The sequence below is a fragment of the Perca fluviatilis genome, chromosome 22, assembly GCF_010015445.1.
Source record: "Perca fluviatilis chromosome 22, GENO_Pfluv_1.0, whole genome shotgun sequence".
Classification (NCBI taxonomy): Eukaryota; Metazoa; Chordata; class Actinopteri; order Perciformes; family Percidae; genus Perca; species Perca fluviatilis.
The window spans coordinates 31,129,679-31,136,481 of NC_053133.1; the positions used below are offsets into that span (position 1 = coordinate 31,129,679).

Genomic DNA, 6,803 nt, shown 5'->3' on the forward strand with positions numbered 1-6,803 from the left:
ATATATACATATATATATATATATATATATATATATATATATATATATATACATATAATACACACATACATATATATAATCAGAACTTTTCGTTGTGCTGTATCCCAACTGAATAATGTACGCGCTTGATGACTAATCGGTGAAGCCAACTTACATTTTGGAGTCAAATATTATTAATTTATTTTGTCAAGTCTTAAACACTTAAAATACTTTTCCATATCAACAAAATGAAGTTGGGCTTTTTACAGTGTGCGGCTGGGCTGGAAATGTGTCCTTTCTCTGCGCATGCGCGGCCCGTGATGAGTAGTTAATGCGCGGCAGCTGGGCGCGCTGTGCCGTGTGCACACATCCGAGACGTTGAGAGAAGACACGATGGTAAATGAACCGGATTATTGACTATATTGGGACTTTTACTGGTGTATGTTGTGTTTTAATACATTATGAATGTGATTTAGAGTCCGGTGTGATGCCTCCGTTAGTTGAGAGTTAAATATTTACTTGAGATAAAGCTGTATTGATCCCAGCAGCAGCAGCAGCGAAAACGCCTACTTTTTGAACAGTGCTCTGGTCTGGTTAAGTGGTCTCGGCCGTTCAATATCGCTAAAAATCTCCATAACGTTTGATTAAATGTTTAGATTAAGTGTTTTAAGCATGGAAACGAGCCAATCCGCTTCGAGGTGAATTGTGACCATAAAACATTAAATTCGGCTAAAAAAAACTTTGATAAAGGTGAAAGTATTTAACTTCACAAGACCGTATTTAAGTTACAGAAGCTACCATAGACTGGAGTGGTAGGAGCTCACCCTTATAGCCGTCGGAAGACAACCACAGCGACGCAGAAACATCGGAAGCGTTAAAAGAACCTCTGGAAAACCGAAAGAAGTCACAGAAACATAACTAGGTACAGAGCCAAGCATGCACTGCAGTAATAGAAGCTAGCTAGCTAGCTAGCTCTTTCGCGGGGTTCGCTAAATATTACTAACGGAGAGCTGCACCAATCACAGACGTCGCTGTTGCGTTTAGGATTGTGGGTAATGTAGTATTTATCATTGGCATCGCGAAAACCAGGTTGATTTCTTACAGACTGTCAGCGATGGATGGATGGAATCACACACAACATATACATGCATCATAAACAGGATGATGAAATGATAAATCCACATCAATAATATGGACAATAAAAGACTATACTAAATAAAAAATCCCCATGAATGTACTGAGGGATGTATGTGTGTGTGTGGGGGGTGGGGGGTGGTAAGGTGCTCTATGAGAGGGGGTGTCATGGTGGAAGTGCCAATAAGTCCAACAGTGCAAGGATAAAGTCTAGAGGCCAGTATTAAATATGGATAATATAAGAGAATAATGTAAACATAGTCCTATTAAAACTATAGCAGAGCAAGGGTAAAGTTAAAACAGACTGTTAAATATGGCATTATGAGGGATACAGTATTGAAAGCAGGCTGGTCGTAGCCTGCTGTATAAGGTGGGGGGGGGGGGGTTAGAGCAGTGCATTAGTGGGCCAACGGGGGCCAGCTTCCAGGCCAGGCCCTGGTGACACGGTGCTGATATTTGACCTAATCACAGCTGGCCTGGAAACCCAAAGACAGGCTGTCTGTGAACATATATGGGGAGGCATATAACGTGGGGGGGTCTGGGGGGGTCAGTAAACACTTAATTTCCTGTATTGTGATGCATTTCATACACCTATTTCTAATTCTTTCTGCATCAACTCATGAAAAAGTGAAAAAACGTCCAAATAATAAATAAATAAGAATAAAAAATAGTTTAATATTCCCATTTTGACGTAGAGAGGGAATGAGACAGTATAAGGTGCAGTTATATCGCTCTATCTATCCAGACAGAAAGACAGACAGACAGACAGACAGACAGATATTTCTGGTATCCTAAATAAAGGCAGGTGTTTCTGTTTTTCTGTCCCACGGTGCAGCCTGCAGCGCCCTCTGCTGGCCTCTACAGGAAGGGACTCCCCAAAATCAAACTGCTGCTCTTTAAATCTTTCATCTTTGATTTCAACTTCGATAAAGAACATTTGTCCAGTTAGAGGATTACAATAATCACTAAATATATTTAACTAGCTTTACACAAGTGGGTCTGAAATGGCTGCTAAATCTGAGTGTGTGTGTCTCTGTGTGTGTGTGTGTCTCTGTGTGTGTGTGTGTGTGTGTGTGTGTGTGTGTGTGTGTGTGTGTGTGTGTGTCTCTGTTGTGTGTGTGTGTGTGTGTGTGTGTGTGTGTGTGTGTGTGTGTGTGTGTGTGTGTGTGTGTGTGTGTGTGTATCAGTTGGAGATAAAGATGGAGGAGTGTGTGAGCCGAGGCCTCTCCCTCTGATTTGGCGTCCCTGCTGCGCTGTGAAGGACTGACCAGCATCACGCTCACCAGGCTGGACCAGCTGGTCACCAAGGTAACGGGCACACTGTGGTTAAGCCCCCAAACTAGAAAACATGGGGGGGGGGGGGACAACGAATTCTCTCAAGTAGTTTCTCCTGCAAGACAAGTCCTGAACTGTTGGTGTGTGTGTGTGGTGTGTGTGTGGTGTGTCTTGCTCTGTGTGTGTGTGTGTCTCTGTGTGTGTGTCTTTGTGTCTCTGTGTGTGTTGTTGTGTGTGTGTTTGTGTGATTTTTATGATGTGTGTTGTGTATGTGTTTTGTGTGTGTTTTGTGGTTTTGTTGTGTGTGTTGTGTGTGTGTCTCTCTGTGTTTTTTTTGTGTTGTGTGTTGGGTTGTCCTTGTGTTCTGTGTGTGTGTGTCTGTGGTCTGTGTGTCTCGTGTCTCTGTGTGTGTGCTCTGGTGTGTTTGTGTGCTTGTGTGTGTCTCTGTGTGTGTGTGTGTCTCTGTGGGTGTGTTGTGTGTGTTCTGTGTTTTGTGGTGTCTCTGTGTGTGTTGTGTTGTGTGTCTCTTGTGGGGTGTCTCTGTGTGGTGTTCTCTGTGTGTGTGTTTGTGGTGTTGTGTGTTTTGTGTTTGTGTGTGTCTCTGTGTCTCTGTGTGTGTGTCTCTGTTGTGTGTGGTTTGTGTCCCTGTGGGGTGTTTGTGTCCTCTGTGTGTGTGTCTCTGTGGTGTGTGTTCTGTCTCTCTGTGTGTGTGTGTCTGTGTCTCTGTGTGTGTGTGTTCTGTGTCTCTTGTGTGTGTTCTGTGTCTCTCTGTGTGTGTGTGTGTGTCTCTCTGTGTGTCTGTGTGTGTGTCTCTCTGTGTGTTTGTGTGTCTTTGTGTCTCTGTGTGTGTGTGTGTGTGTTCTCTGTGTGTGTGTGTGTGTGTGTGTCTCTGTGTCTCTCTGTGTGTGTGTGTGTCTCTGTGTGTGTGTGTCTCTCTGTGTGTGTGTGTGTCTCTGTGTGTGTGTGTCTCTCTGTGTGTGGTGTCTCTTGTGTGTGTGTCTCTGTGTGTGTGTGTGTCTGTGTGTGTGTGTGTCTTGTGTGTCTCTGTGTGTGTGTGTGTCTCTGTGTGTGTGTGTGTGTGTGTCTCTGTGTGTGTGTGTCTCTCTGTGTGTGTGTGTGTGTCTCTCTGTGTCTCTGTGTGTGTGTCTCTCTGTGTCTCTGTGTGTTGTGTCTCTGTGTGTGTGTGTCTGTTTGTGTGTGTGTGTGTGTCTTCTCTCTGTGTGTGTGTGTGTCTCTCTGTGTGTGTGTGTCTCTGTGTGTGTGTGTTCTCTGTGTGTGTGTGTCTCTGTGTGTGTGTCTCTCTGTGTGTGTGTGTCTGTGTGTGTGTGTGTGTCTCTGTTGTGTGTGTGTCTCTGTGTTGTGTCTCTGTTGTGTGTGTCTCTTGTTGTGTGTCTGTGTGTGTTGTTGTGTGTGTGTGTGTTGTCTCTTGTGTGTGTGTCTCTGTTTGTGTGTGTCTCTCTGTGTGTGTGTCTCTCTGTGTGTGTGTGTGTTGTGTCTCTATGTGTGTGTGTCTCTGTGTTGTGTGTGTGTCTCTGTGTGTGTCTCTCTATGTGTGTGTGTGTGTGTCTCTCTATGTGTGTGTGGTTGTGTGTGTGTGTGTCTCTGTGTGTGTGTCTCTCTCTTGTGTTTTTTTTGTTGTGTGTGTGTGTCTCTGTGTGTGTGTGTGTGTGTGTGTGTGTGTGTGTGTGTGTGTGTGTGTCTCTCTAGTGTGTGTGTGTGTGTGTGTGTGTGTGTGTGTGTGTGTGTGTGTGTGTGTCTCTGTGTGTGTGTGTGTGTGTGTGTGTGTGTGTGTGTGTGTGTGTGTGTGTGTGTGTGTGTGTGTGTGTGTGTCAGAGTGTGAGTGGTTCTGGGTTCAGCAGGGTTCTGGTCGTGTTGAAGTCTTTAGAGGTTCTGTGTGAGAACAGAGATGATCTGCAGACTCTGATCCACCTGGGACTCACAGCTAAAGTAATCACATTACTCTCTCTTCATACTGTTTACATCCAGGCTAAAGTAATCACATTACTTTCTCTTCATACTGTTTACATCCAGGTTAAAGTAATCACATTACTTTCTCTTCATACTGTTTACATCCAGGGTTAAAGTAATCACATTACTTTCTCTTCATACTGTTTACATCCAGGGTTAAAGTAATCACATTACTTTCTCTTCATACCGTTTACATCCAGGGTTATCAACCAGGCTAAAGTAATCACATTACTTTCTCTTCATACCGTTTACATCCAGGGTTATCAACCAGGCTAAAGTAATCACATTACTTTCTCTTCATACCGTTTACATCCAGGGTTATCAACCAGGCTAAAGTAATCACATTACTTTCTCTTCATACTGTTTACATCCAGGGTTATCAACCAGGCTAAAGTAATCACATTACTTTCTCTTCATACCGTTTACATCCAGGGTTATCAACCAGGCTAAAGTAATCACATTACTTTCTCTTCATACTGTTTACATCCAGGGTTATCAACCAGGCTAAAGTAATCACATTACTTTCTCTTCATACTGTTTACATCCAGGGTTATCAACCAGGCTAAATATATCACATTACTTTCTCTTCATACTGTTTACATCCAGGGTTATCAACCAGGCTAAAGTAATCACATTACTTTCTCTTCATACCGTTTACATCCAGGGTTATCAACCAGGCTAAAGTAATCACATTACTTTCTCTTCATACTGTTTACATCCAGGGTTATCAACCAGGCTAAAGTAATCACATTACTTTCTCTTCATACTGTTTACATCCAGGGTTATCAACCAGGCTTCAGCTGACTAAACATTAATAAAAACAACCTTTAAAGACACCAGTTATCTGTGAATGAATAATGTATCCTAAATAAATAAATGTTCTTAAAATACAGTCCTTTTAGTTGTTAGTTTAGGGCAAGACTAGAACATATGTCACAGGAGGAGTAATGTGTGTTGAGGTGGTGTAATGAGGAGTAATGTGTGTTGAGGTGGTGTAATGAGGAGTAATGTGTGTTGAGGTGGTGTAATGAGGAGTAATGTGTGTTGAGGTGGTGTAATGAGGAGTAATGTGTGTTGAGGTGGAGTAATGAGGAGTAATGTGTGTTGAGGTGGAGTAATGAGGAGTAATGTGTGTGTTGAGGTGGAGTAATGAGGAGTAATGTGTGTTTAGGTGGAGTAATGAGGAGTAATGTGTGTTGAGGTGGTGTAATGAGGAGTAATGTGTGTTTAGGTGGAGTAATGAGGAGTAATGTGTGTTGAGGTGGAGTAATGAGGAGTAATGTGTGTTGAGGTGGTGTAATGAGGAGTAATGTGTGTTGAGGTGGTGTAATGAGGAGTAATGTGTGTTGAGGTGGTGTAATGAGGAGTAATGTGTGTTGAGGTGGAGTAATGAGGAGTAATGTGTGTTGAGGTGGTGTAATGAGGAGTAATGTGTGTTGAGGTGGAGTAATGAGGAGTAATGTGTGTTGAGGTGGTGTAATGAGGAGTAATGTGTGTTGAGTTGGAGTAATGAGGAGTAATGAGGACTAATGTGTGTTGAGGTGGTGTAATGAGGAGTAATGTGTGTTGAGGTGGTGTAATGAGGAGTAATGTGTGTTGAGGTGGTGTAATGAGTAATGTGTGTTAATTAGTGTTGGGGTATTTGGGTTGTGTGTTGGGTGGTGTTAGGTATGTGTGTGTTGGGTGGTTTAATATATTTAAAGTAAATAAAATAAATATATATTAAGTAAAATAAATGTATATTGAAGTAGGTACAAAATATAATAATAAAGAATTAGTATAAAAAATATATAGAAAATTAAAGTGCAAAATAAGAAAAATAAAAAGAGGTAAGTGTAAAATGGTATAAAAATTAGAAAAATATATTTAAAATTGGTAAAAAAATAAAATAAATATTAAAGGTATATATTAAAGGTAAAATAAAAATATTAAGGAAATTGACAAAATTAAAGTAATTAAAGAAGTGAAATATTTAAAATTAAGGTAAAAAATTAAAGAGTAGAGGAAATATTCCGTAGAGTAAAATAAAATAAATTAAAAGAAAATTAAAATAAAATATATTAAAAAGTAGTATAAAAATATATTAAGGTAGGTATAAGAAATATTAAAGAGTAAAATAAAATTATATTAAAGAGTAAATTATAAATGCTTAAAGAGTAGGTATAAAGGAAATATATTAAATTAAATAAAAATGAAAGAGTCATGAAAGTATTAAAGAGTAGAAAAATATGTATTAAAGAGTAAGTAAAAATAAATAACAAATATGTATTAAGAAAGAGTAAATTAAATATATTAAAGTGTTAAAATTAAAATATGTTAAGAGTAGAATAAAGTGGAGTTAAGATTAATTAGAATTGGTATAAAATATTTAAAATTAAATATAAAGAGTAGATGTAATGGAAATATGTTTAAGGTAAAATATCTTAAAATTAAAATATAAAATGAAT

At 39.8% G+C, this 6,803-nt stretch overlaps 1 long non-coding RNA gene across 1 annotated transcript; it reads left to right on the top strand.

Annotated features, from left to right (window-relative positions):
- Positions 1 to 270: 270 nt before the first annotated feature.
- On the top strand, positions 271 to 4,896 carry LOC120552650. The gene is made up of 3 exons (XR_005638057.1): positions 271 to 375; positions 2,301 to 2,421; positions 4,222 to 4,896. It is a non-coding gene; the product is annotated as an uncharacterized LOC120552650 (long non-coding RNA).
- Positions 4,897 to 6,803: the final 1,907 nt, after the last annotated feature.